Source organism: Nasonia vitripennis (assembly GCF_009193385.2).
Source record: "Nasonia vitripennis strain AsymCx chromosome 2 unlocalized genomic scaffold, Nvit_psr_1.1 chr2_random0007, whole genome shotgun sequence".
Lineage (NCBI taxonomy): Eukaryota > Metazoa > Arthropoda > Insecta > Hymenoptera > Pteromalidae > Nasonia > Nasonia vitripennis.
The window spans coordinates 2,359,095-2,382,882 of record NW_022279614.1 but is presented as its reverse complement, the minus strand read 5'-3'; the positions used below and the strand labels follow the sequence as shown (position 1 = coordinate 2,382,882).

Here is a 23,788-nt window from a genome sequence, read left to right as displayed (position 1 = left end):
CGAGACGATTTCGTCGGCCTAGGTCTATCTCTCGCTGTTCCTTGTAGTAACGCGTGTGCACGATACTACCCGGAGTGGAGCTCGAGTAGAACTGCCCATTGCACCGCGCGATCCGCCTTATTAAGGCGCGCGGCACGGATGTGTATAGGTGCGTTCACGGCGCACCGCGTGCGCCGCTCGCGCCGCTCGCGCTGCCTGGCGCGTCGTCGCTGAGTCGCTTGCCGGCTGCCGCGCTCCGTACGCGTGCGGACTCGCCCTGCGGATATACACGTATTTACATGTGCGAGACTCGTGTCTCGTCACACGACAAATGTACAAAGATAATTGTAAATTATTATACACAGATACAGATACTGAGTTTTATACGTGCTGTTAAATGTAATGATTTTTATAAAGATATCAAGAAGAATAGTCATAAATTCGATACATCAGATTATCTTGCAGACAATGTATTTAATATGCCACGTGTTAATAAAAAGGTCGTAGGACTTATGAAAGATGAATGTAATGGTCATATTCTTACAGAATGTGTTGGATAGAGAAGCAAAATGTACAGTACACGTTAATAATCAAGATAGTATAAAAAAATCAAGGGTATCAAAGCTTCAGTTGTAAAGAAAACCATTGAATTTAATGACTACTTAGACTATCTACGAAATTCACGCATTCAGAGTCGAGAGCAGTACGCTATAAGATCCAAACTTCACAAGGTGGAGACCATTAGACAGAGGAAGATTGCTCTCAGTCCTTACGATTATAAAAGATTTATTCAAGACAATACTACTGATACGCTTGCCTGGGGACACTACAAAATATCGCAAAATGGGTAAGTTCGAATTATACACATACGCACATATTTCACGTAAAATTTAATTTAGAAACGTCTGATTCCAGCAAAGAAAAGTGTGTACGATTCAAGCAAGAGCCATGAAATGATATTAAAAAAAAACATTAATAAATTATAATTGATGTAAAATGTATTGTTTATTTATTTTATATTTCCTTAAATTTTTCACGTACTGGTATTATAAATATCATTTTTATTAATCCAACTGCTGTGATTATCGTCAAAACCTAACTATTTTACATAAACTCAATCACCATTTTTTTTTAAAACTTTCTCAATCAAATAGACACCTGGATATTTAGTCTTGAGAAGTTCTTTCTCGTAGGATCCTCCAGCTATTGGTTTGTCTTGATAATCTTTTAGATGATAAGTATAGGGCTTCGTAGGGGAAACTCGCGTTATTATAAAGACTCCAGTTGACCAATCGGGTGTATAGCCCTTATAGAAAATCTCCTTGATTCGGCTTACACGTATTTTATCTCCAATTTTAAATTGAGCTCGTTTAAACAAATTTAGGCTGTTTCACTTTTTCCTTTTAATTCGATTAAGAATACGATTAACTTTGCTTTTGTCTACTTCTGCAGGCTTCATTCCTTTTGTCCGATGTTGACTATTATTATACTGCAATATTAAATCTTGTGAGATATCTAACCATTTGTAGCTACCACGCAGACCAAATAACTTCCACATCATGCTTTTTAGAGTGCGATTAAAACGTTCACAAATTGATGCTATTGCAAAAAAGAGTACCCAAAAATTTGCAAAAAGATTGCGGGAAAGAATTTAACAATAAAGATTTCGACAGTGAATTATGAATTATGGACAATTATGAAGTGAATTATGGACTCCCTACTATACGTAGGTATTATAGAGGTATATAGAAGGTCTAAAACCATCAAAATAAAGGTAATTATGTTTAAGAATAGTAATAAAAATTGGTTCATTTATATAAGTATTTATAAATTTTTAATGAAAAATTTTGATTTTAATTTCAAAGGTGGTGTGCCCCCTTAAGATTACTATAGATGGAGTATAGATGAATTTTATAACTTTTCATTAGTTTGTCGAAATCTTTATTGTTAAATTCTTTCCCGCAATCTTTTTGCAAATTTTTGGGTACTCTTTTTTGCAATAGTATTGATTTCATAGCTTGAGTTACACATTTTCCAGTTGTTTGTTTCACTGGCACAGTTCAAGCATACTTTGAGAATACATCAATAACTGCGAACAGGTACTTAAACCCTTTATTCTGCTTGGCATATGGAATCATTTCAACAAGATCTGCTTGCCAAGTTTCATCGATATCTTTGCTGAGAAAAGAACGACGTGGATAATTACGTTGAGCAAGTTTATAAAGTTCCTCCAATAGTCCTGCTTTCATCATGATTTACAAGTTTATTTATTGCAGAATCCAAGATTTGTAATTTCTCTTGCAAATCTCTTAGCGTATTATTTATTCTAAGAAATTCTGCCTCAGTATTTATAATTTTATCATTTACTAAACTCTCCACTCCTTGTAAATCTTTTTCAAATTTATCAGCTCTTTGTTTAATCAACTTTTTTACAGACTTTAAATTTACAGCATCATCTTGATCCACAGCATCACCAACATGACACAGTTTTCGATTCTCTAAATCAACATTTTCATCACTCGTCAGTTTAAATCAGGTCCTCGAGATGTGCCTGCATGGACTAGTTGACGTCCAAACACGTCAATACTCATCTCAATACTGAGTTGTTACAAAATAATTTCAGCTTCATGGAGCTTCTCAATGATTGATTGTATTTCATTGACATGGTTATTATTGCCAGCAGATGTTTCAGCTATAAGTAATCTTAAACGATCTATAAGCTCATTTAGATCATCCCAATATCGGTATTCAGTATGGATATTTTTATAAGCATTCTTATATGACATAAGCCCCTTACCACTTTTACCAATCTTGAGAATTTGACTCACAAAATAAGTATATTTCTTAATTGTATTTTCACGAATATCTTCCTTCGCATTATGGTATTTTTTGTGTGCATTTGTGTCTTTTAAAATCTTAGCATAATTCTTCTTATCATTGTCAGTGATTAAAGTGTCATCAGGATATTTCTTAAACAACAATTCCACTAGACCGAGATCTTTTTCATACACTTTATTACCAACGATAATTTTATCTTTGTTAAAACGTATTTCCAATCATAAGTTTATCATCACGCATTTTCTGCACTCCATATACTGTATCTAAGGCTCGGGTTTGCCCCTTAAGCAACAATCAAATGTTTTTATCAACATTAGCGCTCATAACTGTTTTGTCATCATCCGAAACATCTGAAACACTTGCAGCGTTATTTTGAATAACAATTTCTTCGTGATCTGAAATATCTGAATCGCCTACAGCTGACTCAAAAGCTGATTCTCCAGGATCATCATCATCATCATCATCATCATCAGTATCATCATAGTCTTTTTTATTACTTTCGATGCGCTCTAATTTTAATTTTCTCTCCTTTCTTTTTTCTTTTTTAACTACTACTGGCGATAAACTTTTTTCTTGTTTATTATGTTCACTTACATCGATTAGCTTTTCCAGTGGTTTCACAAGCGGTTGGAACAAGTCCTTAAAACTTTTTTCTACCTACAATTTATGTGACTTTACCATATCGTACTTTCTTTTCAAAGCTTTTCAAACTTTCTCAACTTCACGTAGGACTACAGTTTGTTGATCAAAATCAGACACCTTGATAGTTTAGAGTCTCACAATCAAATGCTATATTTATTCAGTATTCCGTATATTTATTACAAACTGATCAAAGCCTTTTCTGTAGCGGCCATCATTGATATCACGGTCTTTGTCTATAACAAGAAAACTTTGATTGCTATTATTCCAACACATTAAACAAATATCTTTGAAGCGTTAATATGTCATATCTGTATTAACATGATCGTTATAAACATATTTCAAGTTCATATCATCTTGTCGAAAAATTACCAACAAGTTGACGTTGACACGCACTAAATGTTTCGGTACTTGCGCATACGACTGACACAAGTAAAAGCAATCCACGCTATTATGTCTGCCCAAGCAGTAAAAAGCTTTGGCATTATCCTGCTTCTCACAGGCAATATCATCAAAGACAAAAATTGAGTTGGGTTGAACTTCATCAGGTGATACGACGAGAGCGTGTTCACCGAACGATAAGTATTTAATACCTTCTAGAGGCTCAACAACTTGTTCCAAAAATTTATATTTAGGCTGATTCAAAGATTTTGAGAATATGTAAATATTTTCAAATCTCAAACCATTAGGATTAATGATTAGAAATAAGAGAGCGTTCGTTTTACCACAATTAGACGGGCCACAAAATACTGCTCTTATACTGTAAGGTAGCAATTTTCCATGACGATTGTGCTGTTAGAGTGAGAATTTATAGTACTCTCAGTCAGTCTCACATGAGCTTGTTAAGAGCTAGCATCATGCATCAGAAAAAAGATACAGGTTTAGTGAATACATTGATTAACAAATTACCCATTGAAGTTCATGTGCCTGGTTATCAGTACTGTGGTCCAGGTGATTCAGGAATAAATCGTCTAGACGCTGCTTGTAAGGATGACGATATTGCCTACTCGAAAAATCCTGATAACATTCAAGAGAAAAACGCTGCTGATAAAATTTTAGCAGAGACGGTGTGGCAGAGAGTGAAACCTAGAGATGCTGGCTTGAATGAACAAGCGACAGCTTTTACTGTAGCAAATACCATGAAGTTAAAATCAAGGCTGTATGGGTGTTTGAAGACGAGGAGGAGGAAGAGGTGGAAGGCGTAGATTTAATAAACTTAAGAAAACAATTTCAAAGAAAAAGATTACACTGAAAAATTTGATCAAGTCAATGGGAAAATCTATCATTCCTGGCAACGATTCTCGCTTTATGACCAAGTCAGCACTAAAGATGTTTCGAGAGCATGTGAAAAATGTTGGTGGAAAAAGTAAAATTAATGTTTCACGCATATTGCCTGTTCCCAGCAAAGTAGGTGGCTTTCTTCCATAACTTATTCCACTTTTTGCTGGTCTCAGTGCAGTAGACTCACTTGCAGGAGGAGCTGCGGGAATCGCTAAAGCAATAAATAAAGAAAGTGCTGCTAAGAAACAAACGGAAGAGCAAAAAAGACATAATGAAAAAATTGAAATATTGGCACTCTGTAAAGGACTGTTTCTGAAACCTCATCGTATAGGTTTCGGCATCTTTCTGAGAAAGAACAAAAAGTGTAAAGGAAGAAAAAAAAAATAAGATTGCCTAAACGTGCACTTACCGACTACGATCTGCTCAAATATGTAAAATTAATGAATATACCAAATTTTCGAGGAGTTTTTATGCGAAACGCTCTGCCTTCAATCGGTTGTCGAGTCAGAGAATCGGCAGTCATTAATCTGGATGATGCAAGTGGACCTGCATTGGGTAGCTTATCGAAAAATTGGTAATGAAGTTACGTACGTTGATAGTTTCGGTGATTTACAACCAACGCGAGATATTATGAATTACTGGAAAATATCTCAAGTTAAGTACAATTATCAGAGATTTTAGGAATTTTCAACTTTCATCTGTGGTCATCTCTGTCTGAAATTTCTCTGCAATCAGTTAAATCGTAAGGATAATTTTTGTCTATATAAAAAGAAATCTACATGAGTGATTTGAATTAGTGTACTCAAGATGGTTGTTGAATCAATGACTCTCAGCGTTTCCGGCACCTCCTCGATCCTTGAGACGCACTATTTTCCTCCAATAGAATTGGATTCGGATAAGCAATACAGTCTTGGACTTGTTGAGCTGCTAACTTTTAATTCTATACCAAACGTCAATAAAAACTGTAATTAATTTTATGTTGGTCAAGAAATAATTGAACTACCTACCGTTAGATATGAGATTGAGGATATTGATCGAACTCTACAAGGTATCCTCGATACACGATACTCGAGGTATAAAAGTTAGTATCAAGCCAAATAATAATACCTTGCGAAGTGTTATTATGTGTAGTCATGAAATAGATTTCCGGCCGATTGACTCGATTGGTAGTCTACTAGGATTCACTCCAAGACTTTTAAAGCCCTATATAAGTCACGATTTAGATTTACCAGTAACTATTCGCAAAGTGAACGCTTCACGAGTTGAGTTTAACATTACGACAGGAGCATACATAAATCAGCAGAAAGTTCATACAATACATGAATTTTTCCCAGTAGTTCCACCAGGCTACAAGATAATCGAGGTGCCTAAACAAATAATTTACTTACCAATATCTGTAAAAGTGATCCATCACCTACAACTACGCATAGTAGATCAAGATGATGATTTTATTAATCTCCGAGGTGAAATTATTATTGTTAATTATATATAATTCAATACCCATTGAAATGGGTATTGTTATTTCGAATTTCCTTTTGAGTATTGTCAGCACGCCGGCTTTCTTCGTATATATTCTTTCGTTCTGTTGCCAGAAGGTTAATAGGCGACATACTTGAAATAATGCACACTGCATCTTCTGATATTTTCCGGTAGGCAGAAGCGACCCGCAATTTACTTCTCCTATAAACTGTTGACAGCTTTCGTGCATAGGACTTCACCAACATAGCGTCCGCCCATATTGGGGCACCGTATAACATAATTGATGTAGTTACACTGGCTAGGAGTAACCTTCAACCCTGTGTTGGCCTACCTACATTTGGCATTAGTCGCGATAGTGCAGCACCGACTTTTGCTGTCTTATTGCTCGCCCTTTCGAGATGCTGCTTAAATGTTAGTCTGGCGTCTATGGTGATTCCCAGGTACTTAATGGTCGGCTGAGAGTCTATTTCGTGTCCGTCCACCGACAGCGTTATTGTCCCTATTTTTTTCCTACTGGATATAAGGATAGACTCCATTTTATGACTAGCAAGCTCAAGTCCAGTCTGCTTTAGCCAATCGTGGATTATACCTACTGCCTCGTTAGCGATTTCCGTCACCTCTTCCTTTTGCTTTGCTGTGTGTGCGCGCGCGCGTGTGTGTGTGTGTGTGTGTCTGCAATGGAAAGGGTCATATGCTGAGTACGCGTAGAGGAAGGCAGTGGTAGTGGGAAACCCCACATCGCACACCTGTCGTTCATGGATCGGCGAGGTGTCAACTTATTTTACTAATTAAGATAAAAAGCACCTTCATAAGTAAGTCACTCGATCACTCTCTAAAGTGCCTTGAAAAATTCGAGGCACTTTGGATAGACAGAGAAGGAGAAGGGGTTCTCTCCAAAGTATCTTAAAAAATCAGAGACACTTTGGATAGTAGGCACTGTAGACAGACAGTGAAGGTGGAGAGGTTCTCTCCAAAGTTTCTCGAAAAATCAGAGGCACTTTGTATAGAAAGAGGAAAAGTGGGGGGCTCTCTCCAAAGTACAAATGGCACCATGGAGAGTGAACAATTTTAACCTTGACCTCCTCAGTAACTCGGGGTGGTGGCCACTGTCAGTTTTGTTTACTCTATATGGTGCCATGGTACTACTAGCGTTAAATGTTGGAATGCGTCTACCGGTCTTTCTGACGCAGGATGTAGAATGAAGGTGCGGAAAAAGAAAATTAAATCATTCTCTCTTTGCCCTTCCGGACATTTCGGCAAGGCAATGTCGCCCTTATCAGGAAACTGTCGTATCAATTTATTACAATAAGTGGATGTTATTTTACAAAATGAAAATTGTAACAATGTGGTCATAGCTTACAATTACGAAGTGTATCGTCAATACATGTTTTCGAAGAGAACAGTATCCCCGCGCCGAGAATGCTCAAGGAGCATTGGCTGAAGCTCGTAAGCGGATGGGTGACCACTCTGTAAAATTAAAAAAAAAAACGATATTTTCTTTATCTCATAATTTATTATTTACAGACAATATATTTATTTATTTATTTATTATTACCAGAAGAAATTTACAAGGTATGTATTTCATACTTGAAAACCTGCAGAGGTAAATGATATTACCTGTTTGCAGTCTGGTTACAACGAGAAAAAAAAACAAACAAAACAAAATTAGAACTTAAAACTATAATATATACATCTAACATTAGTATCTAAAACAATTTTGCATGTATTGCAAACGGAACATTTTTTTCACAGTTGGATCGTATCCAATATTTTATGACTCTTTTGAAAGTATTTATTCATATTCAATACTTTTAGTCGATTTGGAAGCGCATTATATACATTAATTGCTTTCATATAACTGTTCTTTTTTTAAAATATAAAATATTCATATAGCTGTTCTTTTTTAGCGATAATGCCGTAGGTTATAATACTATGAAAAAATGCATAGTAGATCATTTTGAGTGTCTTTATGGGCATTGATTTTAAGATTTTATAAAAAATATATACTAGGTAATTAGTTTTTCCAATAATATGTTACATGTGGTTATCCCACTTTAGACTACTATAAAAAACAACTCTTAAATATTCAAAGTTTACGACCCTAGTTATACTTTTATCAAGAATTTTGACAATCACACACACCTTTAAACTTTGAAAAAATCGAATTTTTTTGCTTATTTTGACAGGAAATTTTCCGTAGAACACGCTCCTGAAAAACGTTTATCAAAAAAAAAAAAAAGTTTCCGCAAAGTTAAAAGCAAAATCCTCCACCGGGGGCTGACACCTTGTCGAGTACCCGCTTTTTAGCTGGTGTGGGGGCTCGTCCGGCGAGTCTATGCGGTTGCATCGACTCCGGTGACGGGAGCGTGACGTCCCGAACTCGGGTCGGTGGGGTAACGGAGGCCGAGACCAACCGGCCAACCTTCTCCCCGGCGCGTTACTAGGGTGCGTCCTGGCGTGGCGGCGAAATTGGGCTGATGCGGGATACCGCCTCTCGGGCTCAAGAGTAGCCTCCCCGGCAGGATCCCCGTAAAAGGGGCTCTGCGGTCGGGCCTCCCCCCTGACCGAGGTCGGGCCTCAGGGTTCCCGTGGGCGACCTATGGACTGGCCGGAGGCTAAGGGCAGCCCCCTATTGCGTTAGGGAGGAGGCGCAATGGGTATTTCATCCAACCCCTAATCCCAAGGTGTGAGCCAGCGTGCCGAGGGGACTAGTTCGCCGCCGGGGTACTACTACTAGTCGGTCTCTAACGATGCCTCGGAGAAACTGGGCAAAATCTCCGAGTAGTTAGCCTTACCGTCGCATGCGGGGCTCTGTGACGGCGGACCACTTATTTCCCTAGCTACTCGTGGGATCAAAATGGATAACATAACAAAACCAATAACAGATAGAAAGGAGGAGAAGGGACCAATGGCTCCTCAGGAGGCCGGCGACTCTGCAAAGGGAACGCTGCCCCAGAGGCCACTGGAACCAACTGCGCAGACCCAGGGAGAGACGGTGGACGCACCCTCGGACACTATGCCCGAGGGGGTTGTGACCCCTGATGCCCTGGAGCCCAAAGAGCGGAAGAAGAAGAGGGACTGTAGCGCTGTAAGGAAGAGGAAGACCCGCGAGCGTGCTCGTGCGGCAGCCAAATCCACTACAATTACACCCGCGGAGACACTGGTTACGGGACAGAAGAGGCGACAAGGGATGCACAAGACCCCGCCCTCTGACCCTAGTAACAGCAAAAACGCCAAGGGGCCGCCCGGAGGGGCTAACCCCAACGGCGGAGCACCTCAAACGATGACACAGGCTGGAGGGAGCATTCTAATGGATGCTCAAAGAGCCAACCCGCTCACGATAGTCGTGGTGCTGGAGGACTACCCAGACAGTCCCATCACCCCGGAAATGTTCCTGGAGTTCCGGAGTGCGGTCAGGAAGGAGCTGGCCCTCCAGCCACCTAATACGTGGCCCAAATTCGACACCTCCTTCTGCAAGCAGGGGGTGTTAATCCTGGTGGCCAACAACCCGGAGGCGAAGGAGTGGATAGCCAACAAGCTGGCCACTCTGGACTTACCCTGGGGTGGCGCCAGGCTCAAAATGGGAGGGGCAGAGCTACTCCAACAGAGACTCAAGGTCGTTGTCCGGTTCCCTGGTCCTGCAGAGGAGCCGGCGGCGATACTGGAGAGACTGAGGGGCTACAACCCCTCCCTAAAGAGGAAAGCGTGGAGGGTCATCGACTCCAGGATCGGGGAGGAGAGGGGGAGGAGGGTGCATGGGACAAGCAGCTCCTTGTGGTAACCAGCCCCGAATCCCACGTCGGGACGTTCGCGAAGATGGAGGACAGGCCCTAGTACGACCTCGGAAGGGTGCACATGAAAGTGCACCGCCGAGAGACGCAGGGGTCTGCCGAGGGGGAAAGAGGCTGAAGAGGAAGTGATGGAAACATAAATGGCTCCATCCTCCTTCTCTATCTCACAAAGACAGGGTTGCCGTACTTTCGTCAGAGACGGGAGATTATTTATTCGCTGCAACGATGACAACGGCCGCGTCACCGTCATCAACACCGACGCCGAGCTAAATGATTTTTTAGCTCGGATTCCGCCTGCCGTCAACATCGTTCTACAATGAAGCTGCCACACACACACTTCATCCCACCACATCCACCATCAAACTCATCTGCCGTGTCTTCATCCGATTCTAAGGTATCTCTGTCCGAAGGTCTAAGGGTCTGTCATTTCAATGCGAACTCACTCACGGGTCACATTGAGATGATCAGGCTTTTCTTATCCACTCGCTCTCTATTCCACGTAATAGCTGTTACTGAGACCTGGCTAAGCGACAAGGTGGCATCCATCCCTTCACTGGATGATTACCTGCTGTACAGACGAGACACAAACAGAAACGGGGGAGATGTGGCCCTCTATATACAAAAATCACTGACGGTTAGTGTTATTTCATCATCCGACGGTGAATGGTCTGGCAAGCCAGGCAAGCCCGAATACCTTTTTTGTGAGGTATCGACTAAGGGAGTTTCTCCCATCTTCGTGGGGGTTGTGTATCGTCCACCTCATGCTCCTTTTTTCCAAGGCTCTAACTTTATAGACCAGCTAACAACTCACATTCACAATTACTCCAAGAAGGTCATAATGGGAGATTTCAATTCTGACCAACTTTCCTCATCTGAAGATGCCAATTTCATCAAGGCTTTCATTGATGAGAACTCCCTTTTGTCTGTTCCCTATGGTGCCACGCACCATAAACAGGGTTCTGATACCTGGCTTGACCTATGTCTAATCGACGAGCAGGATCGCCTGCTGTCATACTGGAAGACAGACGCACCTTTCATCAACGGACACGACCTTATCACGGCCACTCTCGACGTACAGATTCCACGCTACGTACCTAACACTTACACCTACAGAAACTTTAAAGGAATCAGCGCCGAGAAGCTAAGGGACTTTCTTAGCGAATGTGACTGGTCATCTCACAACACTTCATCACTCGACGAATGCATATCCTTACTTAACACTAACCTTACTAACGCCATTAACCATCTCGCCCCATTGCGGACTGTAACACCAAGACGACAACGTCACCCGTGGTACACCGCGGCTCTTCGTGACCTTGTATCCGAGAGGGATAGACTTTACAGGCGTTTCAGGGACTCTAGGCTCGATCAAGATCTCCGCATTTACAGATTAGCTAGAGACTATGCCCATAAACAAGTCGAGGAAGCCAGGCTGAATTATTACTATTCACGCCTGTCTACCTTGACCGACATTGCCGAGATCTGGAAAGAGCTGGAGAATCGTGGAATTTCTGCCACCAAGGCCCCCTTACCATCTCGATTTACAACAGATGAACTCAACAGGCATTTCAGCGCGATCTCCAACGATCCGTTGGCTCCTGCTGTTGAGGATTATTTTCTCACCCTGGAAAGTCTTGACCTCCCGGAACATTTCGAGTTCAGCCCTATAACGGAATCGGACTTGTTGGCTGCGGTATCGCACTTTGACACCCAGGCCAGGGGAAGTGACGGCATCCCACAGGTTGTCATCTCAAAAGCATTGCCGGTTCTCGCTCCTTTACTAAGTCACATTTTCAACCTGTCTCTGAGCGTGCCCTGCTTCCCATCTGCCTGGAAACTGTCACTTGTGCGCGCACTCAACAAGATCAGTTCACCAACAGCCCTGACTGACGACCGTCCGATTTCACTTCTCTGCTTTCTCTCCAAGGCCCTGGAGTGGCTGGTGCACAAGCAGGTCTCAGAATATCTTGAATCAAGGCTATCGCTAGACAACCTTCAAACAGGCTTCCGCACTGGTCACAACACTCAGTCTGGCCTAATTAAGCTAACTGATGATGCCAGGATCGGGATAAACAAAAATAAAGTAACACTACTCCTTCTCTTCGACTTTAGCAAGGCGTTTGACACTGTGTGTCACGTCAGGCTCCTGAGAAAGCTATCCACTTTCGGCTTCTCAAAGCAAGTCATTCGCTGGTTTGCCTCCTACCTCTCTGGGAGAGAGCAGGCCGTCGTTGGTGACAATAGTGAGCGTGCTTCTCCTCGGCGTCTTAACATCGGCGTCCCGCAGGGATCCGTTCTGGGTCCCTTGCTATTCGCATTGTACATCAATGACATCGGTTTCTGCCTTGATAACGATGTTTCCCATCTCATCTATGCGGACGACTTGCAAATTTACAGTCAATGCCACCTTGAGGAGCTCGATTCTATATCAAACAAGATGAGTGCTAATGCCGAGAGGATAATGGGCTGGGCTGCACAGAACAGGCTAAAACTTAATGTTGCTAAAACCAAAGCAATTGTCCTGGGCTCTCCCTACTACATAAACACCTTACCCTCAACAGCTAACACCTATATTATCATTGGGGGTGCCCAGGTCAGCTTTGAATCTTCCGTGCGTAATCTGGGATTGGTGCTCGACTCTAAACTTACGTGGAAGGAGCACGTTACACAAGTGTGTAAGCGTGCTCACTCACTAATGTACAACCTTTACTTTTTCAGAAAGAGTACCAATCTCAGATTGCGCAAGCACTTAGTGCAAGCACTCCTGTTTCCCCTTATTGACTATTGCTCTCTTGTATACTGTGACCTAACGCAGGAACTCGACTTAAAACTACAGAGGCTCGGGAATACAGGAATTCTACGGTGTAAGAAGAGATGAGCGCATCTCCCCGCATAGGCGGGAGCTGCAGTGGCTAACCACTGCAGGACCCAGGAGGTATTTCACTGCTTGTTTCTTACGAAAGATGTTTAACACAGCCTTACCATCATATGTACTAGTACACTTCGACTTCCGCGTGACACTCCGGCCTGTTAGGGGCGAGGTGACACCTCTGGATATTCCTACCTTCGCGACGGAGACACTGAGGAACTCGTTTCATATCAGCGCCTCATACCTATGGAACAACCTACCATCACACATTCGTAATACTGCTTCTATCTCAGGTTTCAAAAAACTAGCTAACGAGCACTTCTTCGAACTCGAAAACACATGAACATCATGTTCACACTCACGCACACGCACACACTCACACACTCTCGCTTAACTCATTCTCACCTTATCATCACACTACACATCTACCACAACAGACATCTTATACTATTATTATGCCTGTACTCTTACTACTCCTGCTGTACATAGTTGATCGTACAACACATTGTACGTAAAATAAAACCAATTAATCTAATCTAAAAATTAACTTGCATCACTGCAAAGATGCCTCAGCAATCTTACTGAGGAATATGACAGTGGCGCACACAGGCATAGCACTTATCCAGGAACCCTGGGTAGTGAAGGGTGCCATAAGGGGACTAGGTAACTTAGTCTGTTTCAGGAACCTAAAGGAGCAGAGGCCAAGAGCCTGCATCGCAGTCAAGGGAGTGAACGTGCTGCCGCTACTGGACTTTGCCACAGGGGACCTAATGGCAGTTCAAACAGAGTTAGAAGACGTAGGACGGGTCGTGATAGCTTCCGCCTACCTACCGTACGATAGTACAGACAACCCGACAAGGGAAGTCCAAAGGTTAGTGGAACACTGCATGCTTAACAACCTTCCACTGATTATAGGGTGCGACGCCAACTCACATCACAGAGTATGGGGAAGCACGGACACCAATCCTAGGGGAGTTAGACTACTTGATTATCTCGCGGGAACAGACCTAGAGATAATGAACGTTGGCAACACACCCACATTCAGGAACGCTGCTAGAGAGGAAGTGATAGACCTAACTCTGTCATCCACCAAGATAGCGCATCTGATCGGCGAATGGCGAGTGAGCGACGAACCATCGTTGTCGGACCACTCGCTGATCACATACGTAGTTGGTACTCCCAGTAAGGAACAACCCAAATGGGTGAGAAACCCCCGGGATACGAACTGGGAAACATACAAAAAAGACGTGGAGAAAGCCATGCGCGAAATACCACTCGACATCAGGGACAGCGTATCCCCGGAAATGGCAGCTGACTGATTTGCTACAGGCATCATCTAAGCCTACGAGGGTAATTGCAAACCCAAACAGGCGAGACCTAAAGGTGAAGTTAAATGGTGGAATCAAAGGCTGGAAAAGATAAAATACAAAACACAAGGGGCCCTTGACAGAGCCAGGAAACACGGTACACGCTCCCTATGGATCCAATATAGGACACAAAGGAATATATACCGGAAAAACGTCATAGAAGCCAAGCAAAACAACTGGAGAAATTTCTGCGAGAACGTCCAAAAAGGCAGAGAAGCAGCCAGGATGGACAAGATCCTGGCCAAGAATCTCGAAGCTGTTCTGGGCACACTTAAGCTCCCAAATGGACAGCATGCCACTATAGACGAGGAAACTCTAAATTTCCTCGTACAAACACACTTCCCAAGCTTCGTGAGGGAAGCGCGCGACCCGCCGGGCGGAGGTTCCAGTCGAGGCCGCAGACCGACGTACGCTGAACTGGGCGAAAACCGGCTGCTGGCCGGACGAATCGTCACGCCGGAAAGGGTGAGGTGGGCTATAAGATCGTTTGAGCCATTCAAGTCAGCGGGACCCGATGGTATTTTTCCGGCCCTGCTTCAACAAGCGGAGGACGTTATCATTGGCCCACTGACACGAATGGCCAGAGCAAGCTTGACGCTCGGCGCGATTTCCACGGGGTGGCAGGGAACCAGAGTCGTATTCATACCGAAACCGGGAAAAAACGGGTACACATCCCCGAAAGACTTCCGGCCTATCAGCCTGACATCCTTCGTACTTAAGACCGTTGAAAGAATGGTCGACAGATACATTCGAGATATGGTCTTGAAGGACGAAGGGCTATATAAGGAGCAACATGCCTACAGGGCTGGCAGATCTACCGAGACAGCACTTTATAGAGCAGTATCTACGATCGAAACACAGTTGAATGCTAAAGGATACGCCGTTGGCGCACTACTGGACATTGAAGGAGCATTCAACCACACATCGCGAGAGGTGATCAATAGAGCTATGAATAGCCACAAGATCCCTCTAGCAATAGCGAGATGGATTGACCACATGTTGGGAAACCGGAACCTAGAAGCGAGTAAAGGCAGCACAACACTAAAAGGCACAGTGAGGTTAGGATGCCCCCAAGGTGGCGTCCTTTCACCACTAATATGGTGCTTGGTAGTGGACGAGCTGCTGACCCAACTAAACAACACAGGCTGCACGGCTATTGGATACGCGGACGATATCCTAATAATTGCACGTGGCCCTTTTCTTGACCCCCTGATGGGAGTCATGCAAGGAACCCTAACGTTAGTAAACAAGTGGTGCAACAAGACCGGACTATCTGTCAATCCAGCCAAGACGGAGATCCTGGTCTGCACCAGAAGATACAAATGGAAAAGGGAATGTAACTTGACTCTTGGGGGACAAAAACTATCTCTTAAGAGTCATGTCAAATACCTGGGAGTCATCCTGGACAGTAAACTGTCCTGGAAGCAACATCTGGAATATGTAATAGGCAAGGTCACGGCCAACCTGTGGCAACTGAGAAGAGTCATAGGCAGGAACTGGGGCCTGTCGGCAGAGGCCATGAGATGGATATATGAGGCTGTTCTCAAACCCAGGCTGAGGTACGGAGCGGCGGTGTGGTGGAAGCGAACAGCCCTCTCCACCTCAAACATCCTCCTAGAGCGACTAAGGAGTCTAATCGTGAGGAGCATCTCGGGCGCAATCAAGTCGACACCAACGGCTGCACTGGGGCTGCTGCTTAATATAGAACCACTAAAAGTGACACTGGCTGCAGCGGCTGCGCAAGCCCTGCACAGGATCACCAACTCGCTCGGGAAAGGCAATATGCAGGGACTACCACAGCTCCCCAAAGGATTGGACGAAAAAGGGATTCTTCGGATGAACCCGGACACCATGAGCAAAACCTTCCTGTTTGATAAGAAATATAGAGTAAGCATCCCATCCCGTGTGGAACGGGATGACGAAAGAATAAACATCCCGAACAACGGAGACCTGTGGTACACAGACGGATCCAGAAGGAAGGATGCCGCAGGAGCGGGGGTGTACTGTCGTCAGAACGGCGTTGGAACAATCCTGCCGTTGAGTTGATACACCACCGTACTACAAACGGAGCTGATAGCAATCATGTGGGCGGCGCAGGCGGCATTAGCAGGGAGCATGCGCCCGCGGATTTATATCTGCTCTGATAGCAAGAGTGCCCTACAAGCACATGATAGCTTCGCCACTAAATCTAGGCTGGTATGGGACTGTGTGCAGACCCTAAACAGACTAGCTCTCAAAGCAAGTGTCACACTATTATGGGTCCCGGAGCACAACGGTGTCAAGGGAAACATGATAGCAGACGACCTGGCTAAGCTAGGCGCAAAAAGCTACCTTATAGGACCAGAACCGGCTGTCCGACTCTGCCAGAGTCTGATCAAAGGGGAGATCAGACAATGGTCCAGAGCAATTCTAGGACTCAAAAGGGCTAAAACCAAGCTGCTCGTAGAGATCCTCACAGGTCACGGCAGCCTAAATGTCCACAGACATGCAATGGGACTAAACAAAGACCCATTCTGCAGATTTTGCTGCACGGAGGAGGAGACCCCTGAACACCTCCTGTGCAACTACCCCGCCATAACCGGCATAAGGCGGCGCCATCTACGTGCCCCTTTCTTAGAAGCGGAAGATGTTCAGGCCAAGCACGCCCCCGGAATTCTTTCATTCTGGGAGGCGATTGGCGCTTGATTAGCAACTGAACTAACCGGAGAGACGCCAAGGGATTACCCATGCTTCCAGTGGTCTGTACAAGCCCGACTCCCATAATAATAATAATAATAAAAGCAAAATACTACAACAAAATTTTTACCATTTTTTCGTAAAATTGCGTATTTTTCATTTTATGCCTAATACGACATAATTTTAATTTTAAGTTTTATAAATTCAATCTAAAAAAATGTTCATTGTAAATGTGATAAATACTAGTTTTTACTGTAGTAGATACGTATATAATATTCGGCGTATGTATTTTAGTAAATAAATTTGAGTGTGTTAATTAGATTTTTTGCGTTTTTTCGAGATAAATTTCTAATTTCGCATCTTATATAAGGCTTAAATCTATCATAAATGCTAAAAATAGCAAATTTACATAAATCCAACCATAAACACAGAGTGTCTTTTTAGCACTTTTAAGGTGTTTTTTAATTTTATGTTGCTTATATGGACTGTGTGAAACCTTGTGTTAACTGTGTGAACTATGTGAACTGTGTGGCGCTCACACAGTTAGAGAATCAGGCCCCTGTAGCTATAATAGTAGTTCATCTGTAGATATTATGGACTCGGGGAGGGGAGAGACGGCGGGAGACTTCCTTTAAGATATCATTGATATACAGGATAAAAAGTAGCGGTCCTAAGATCGTTCCTTGTGGAACTCCTGTATTAACTAAAATTCTATCGCTTTCATTACCGTCTATTTTGACTACTTGATATCTGTCAGTTAGATAGCTGGAAAGAAGATCCAGCAGCTTCCGGACCAAAATTACAGATGAGATTTTGGCATAAGATCTCAGGTGAGATCTTATGTAAGATCTCACGTGAGATTTTGCAATAGGGTATTCGTGACTTAACAGCGAATTTTAACCACACTGTGCTATAATAGTACATTACGATACGTGGGACTTAAGTGGCACTTTATTACATGGTGCGTAGTTAGCTGCGCGTAATTAACGATACTGCAGCGCCGTGTAATAAAATGCCAACTTAGGTTACAAGTATCATATGCTATTTTATAGCATCTGCCTGCCCTAAGTCCGCTATGTCACAACTATCCGTGACATAAATGCGGACCGCAATAAATCGTGTTCATTTATCGATGCGCAATTAATCGCGTTAATTTATCGAAGTTTTTTCGACGCGATTAGTCGCACGATTAATCGCGGGACGAATTGCGCGTTTCATCTAACTCGCGCAATTCGTCCCGCGGTTAATCGTGCGACTGATCGCGTCGAAAAAACTTCGATAAATTAACGCGATTAATTGCGCAATTATTTCCGCGATTAAGCACGCGAATAATCGCGCGGTTTTTTCAGTAGGGACGGATAGTTGTGACATAGCGGACTTAGGGCAGACAGATGCTATAAAATAGTATACGATACTTTTAACCTAAGTTGGTATTTTATTACAAGGCGCTGCAGTATCGCCCTCGCTACGCTTGGGCGCTAACTACGCGCCGTGTAATAAAGTACCACGTAGGTCACACGAATCGTAATGCACTAATACGTTACTCATGAACTAAGCAGCCGATCAGTGCACGGCGTTTTATCACCCTGGCTGCGTTCGGGCGCTAATACACGCTGTGCAATAATCGGCTACTTTAAGTCACATGTATCGTAATATAGTATTACTAAAATAAAGAGGAAAAAATTTGCGCTAGTTTTCGCTGAAAATCAGGATTGTTACACAAATAAGAAAACAAACACACGAGAAAAATTAGTAACACTTTAATATGATATAGGATTATTTATATTAGCATGAGAATAATGGAAAATGTCTTGTCTAACAAAACTAAACTCAAAATATACCCATTGAAACATTCATTGTGGCTTCGAGTACATGACATAAAAATTTGACATTTTGCTTGTCATCGGTGATTAGAAGAAAAATCTGAAATAAGGGAATTGACATAGATACATAATATTTTTGATTTAAAATTATTCATCAGCTTTTGGCATTTTGAAAAGGAGTACATATCAATAGGTTTTGATACAGAGTTCAGAAGCAATTCAAAAAATGTATAAGACCTAATTAAGCATTAGGTCATGTTTTTCAATTTTGGAAGATAATAGCTTCCAAACTATAAATCAAAACCCACTGATATATACTCTTTTTAAAATGCCAAAAGCTGGTAAATAATTAAAAATTGAAATTCATTATGCAATTATTCTAATTGGCTGATTTGAAATTTTTACCCTAATCACTAAATACAAGCAAAATGTAAAATTTTTATCTCATGTACTCGACAAGCACAATGAATGTTTAAATAGGTTAATTTTAAGTTTAGTTTCATTAAACAAGACATTTTGTACTATTATTATGTTAATAGAAATAATATCTATTTATTTGTTTAACCAGACAACATAAACTTAAATGAAGCATGCATATTACATTAACTTTATAAAGATCGTGGACCTATATATTCTAACGATATTTGTTTAAAATGGTTTTAGAATAAATTAATTTTATGCTCCAAATAGTTAATAACAAACACAGGTCATCAGCTGTGAATACTAACAACAGAATTAAAAACATAAAACAACATTTTCTCAAGTTAAATGGTTGCCTATATAGGTGCTACCATCCGGATGGTAATAATAATAATAATAATAATAATAATAATAATAATGAATCTACAGATTATTATTATTATTATTATTATTATTACCATCCGGATGGTAGCACCTATATAGGCAACCATTTCATCAATTTTGAAGTATTTAAGAGTATAAGTATTTAGAAGTACAACCTGTTGAAAATAATGACGTCATAAAAGGTTCCAATTTGTAGCTTTAGATGACGTCATCTAATGACGTCATTTAACGTCATTTAATGACGTCAGTCAATGACGTCATTATTTTCAACAGGGTATGGCTTTTAAAACTCGATTTGATTAGTTATGGCTAGACATCTAGTTAAATGACACCAAAATTTAAAACGTTTTAGTATGGTTTAAGTTTAATATTTTGATCTGAGTCTATTATTCAGTTTATTATTTTAACGATTATAGTTAATAATATGATTTTCTAGTTTATATAAATAATTCTAGCTTATTTTCTACCATATTAATATTTTCTAACCTTAAAAACTAGAATGTTTCTTAACTGGTTTGTTTTACTTATCTTTTTGGAAGAACATCAATCAAATACAGATGCATACTTAATTGCAAAGTATATGTTAGACTTTTGAATACTTTTGAAATATTATAATAAAGAGACCGCGTGCAGTAAAAATAAGCACAAAGCACACTAGATTTTGCTAGTTTACTAAAAAGAAAACTTGACTAATAGGTTAGTGCCACAACCAAGTTCAACTATGAGAACACAATAAATACACAAATTTTAATTTGTATAGACTGTGTAGAAAAAATTTGTGTAGCAAATCAGCAAAGAAACACAAGTCATCATCATGCCAGCGACACATTTTTTGTTTTCTTACCCTAGTGAAAATAAAAAATGTAATAAAGTGTAATGAAATATAAAAAAATTTAACAACTCGTACCATTTTGTACGTTTTTGTTGGATTTCGAACCTTTTTTACATTTTATTACAGTTTGCTACATTTTATTACATTTTGTTACGATTTATTACAATTTATCACAAATCCATTGATCCAGGATTTTATGGGGGTCTCTTCTTTGAAACGACAAATGTAACAATACGTAAAAAGTATAACAAAATGTAAAAAATTGTCTTTAAGCGTAATATTATATAAGAATATGGCGACTTTTTTATTTTCTTACTTCTGCTTACATCCTTTTACTTTTTCTTACAATTTCATATGCATTGTTACATTTTATTATAAAATTAATAATTAAAAAAATATATTGACTATATTAGGCGGTAAAATAACATATGTAATAAAATGTAATAAAGTATAAAAAAAAGTTAACAAATCTGAAAATGTAAGAAAGTGTACAAAAGCGTATGAAAAAAAAGGTCAGAAATGCAAAAGGGTGCAGTTTCTTGCAGTTTCTTACATTTTCTTACATTTTTTTACGTTTTATTACAATTTATTACAATTTATTACAGTTTTTTTTCCACTAATGTATCTAAAAAACTAAGTATTAAGATACTTAAGTGTTTAATTTGGTATCTAATAATGATAATTATGGATTTTTCTCAATCCCAGCTCATTTTTCATTTGTGAATCGAATTTCAGTAATATTAAGGATGTTTGATAGTTACATAAAATACAAGATAATAAACTAAAAATTTATGATATATTTGTCAAGTGTATCCAAAACAGTTTTCAGGGATACAAATTTTCATACTATCAACTTAAGTCATGATGTTATGTGCTTGTTTAGATAATAGAAGATTGTTTAAAAAAATTTCAATATTTCAAAGGCAAATAAGATATTTAAACAGATCAAATCTAATACAAATGTTATTTTTTTATTACCAAGAAAATATGACTTATAACATTTTACCCATACACCACAAAAATACAAATACTTAGAACTTTGTATACTCTACTAGAAACAATGATGTCATTAATGACGTTATTAAATGACCTTAAAATATGACCTTAATAAATGCCCTACTGAAAAAAAGCAAATGACAATCAGCTGATTATTAGCTGATAATCTGATGATAATCATGTCAAAACGTCAGCTGATTATCAGGTGATATCAGCATAATATTTTTATTTAAGCTGATAGTTACAAATATGCGTTTATATGAGATAAAATGCTAATGACAATCAGCTGTTTATCAGGTGATAATCATCAAAAAATTTTTAACTTTCAGTATATTTTTTCGAAGTTGTTTGAAATTAATAAAATTTATAAAATTCACATAATAAGGGACAATATGGTTTTACCATCCAGATAATAACACTAAAACACTGGCTGTGAGCTACAAAATTTTTATTTATTAATATTTAAAAAATTTTTTGAATAAATCGAACAACTTCGAAAAAATATACTGAAAGTTAAAATTTTTTTGATGATTATCACCTGATAATCAGCTGATTATCATTAGCATTTTATCTCATATAAACGCATATTTGTAACTATCAGTTTAAATAAAAATATTAAGCTAATATCACCTGATAATCAGCTGATGTTTTGACACGATTATCAGCAAATTATCAGCTGATTATCAGCAAATTATCAGCTGATTATCAGCTAATAATCAGCTGATTGTCATCTGCTTTTTCATAGTAGGTTTACATTATTGAGTGTAACACAAATTCAAATAAGAAATAACATTATTTAATGACGTCATTATTTTATTATTTGTTATGGATGTTAGTACACTGTCAATTACATGAAAATATATGACAAATCAACAAAACATTGATTATCTTTTCTACATATTTAACATCAGACCAAACTTAATATCAACAATAATATCAATTAAGCTCAATATTAGTGCAAAATTTTCTTTCAACTTGATTATGCTTTTTTATACTACCAAATAGAAAATTTGTATTACTACCTAAATCATACGTGTGCTTTGCCCGCTCAAACTCATCAACTTGAATTTTTTTTTATCAAGAGCCGAACTTATCTTGTGTCCTATTTTTTTGAGAAATATTACAATAAGTACTAACTGGACTGTATGTAAATCTTTAATATATAACCAAATTACGTTATAAATTTTCACAGTTTATTACATTTTCCTTACTTTTTTTTAATAAATATCATTAATGATATAGAAAGAAAAATATTCAAATTACTCTTATTAAAAACATAAAATATAATAAAAAAAAAAAATTAATTATCCTGATTTAAGATTTGAATTTTTACTAAATAGTCTAAGAGTTGCTTTAATTTTTAATTTTTTACACATTTTTTTATATTACAAGCTTATAAAAATACAGTTAACCTCAACACTTAATAAACTTGGAGTTTTTACAAAATATCTTTTCTGAATCATTAATACCAACCAAACATTGGTTGTCACTAAAACAACTTAATTAAAATTGAATGATATACATATATATCATCATTTTATCATTGTTATATAATTTGAAAATATTTTTAGTTAAAAATGTCTTATAACCTTCAAAACTATAGGTGGTATACATGATATAAATGATAATATTTGAATCTTTACTAGTATTTACCTTTTTAAAAAATATATTTGAGAAGAATATTTGTTCCTTTATACATTTTTTTTTTGTTTTAATTCATGATACCAAACATTATTTTGATACAAAAAATTGGCAATTATAACGTATATAAGAGTAAAAATGTCAAAAAAATACAAGCTATTAGTCGGTTTTTCAGACTTGTTGGGTGATAATCCACTTGTTAAACAGAATTTCGGTTACATATAATAATTATAAATTTTATAAATTTATTATAAATTTACCATATATATATATAATTATATATATATACACACAAATATATATATATATATATATATATATTAGTTCCACTAAGTCAAAACAATAAAACAATTTATTTGAAATAAGAGCAAAGAACTACACAGTTGCAGAGAATTTATTATCGAAGCTATTTGGCTATACCGCACGGAGGAGAAATAGTCGCCGCCCGCCGGAAGTGCAGGGAACGCTCACAGTGGCTAACTTCAGGCCGCACTGACTTACACAGCAGAAAGCCATGGCTTTTTGTGCAAGAGTTAGGCTGGGCATCTCCGGGCCACCAGCCCTACGTCAAACTTTTTTAGATATTATTTTTATATAAAAATGATGGAGCATAAAAAGTTTTGGCCTCAAAAAAACGTTAAGTCTTAAAATGATTAAGCCTTTAGAAAATATATGGATACCAGCGTGAAAATATTATATGAGATCTCATGTAGATCTCATATGGATCTCATATAGATCTCATATGACTGAAATTCGTACTGAGATCTATATGA

At 39.3% G+C, this 23,788-nt stretch overlaps 1 protein-coding gene across 5 annotated transcripts in view; it reads right to left on the bottom strand.

Annotated features, from left to right (window-relative positions):
* The window catches only part of LOC100116824 (importin-11), a 337,441-nt gene extending 314,013 nt beyond the window's left edge, over nucleotides 1-23,428 (bottom strand). For 2 of the 5 annotated variants that reach the window (XM_031925208.2, XM_031925210.2), the window contains exons 1-2: nucleotides 23,028-23,428; nucleotides 7,577-7,683 (exon numbers count right to left, since the gene is read on the bottom strand). The gene's annotated coding sequence lies outside the window, so the exon portion shown is untranslated. Of the gene's footprint in view, nucleotides 1-7,576; nucleotides 7,684-22,396; nucleotides 22,416-23,027 lie in introns of those variants that run through there. The other 3 variants (XM_031925209.2, XM_032601545.1, XM_032601544.1) reach the window with 3 other exon arrangements.
* Nucleotides 23,429-23,788: the final 360 nt, after the last annotated feature.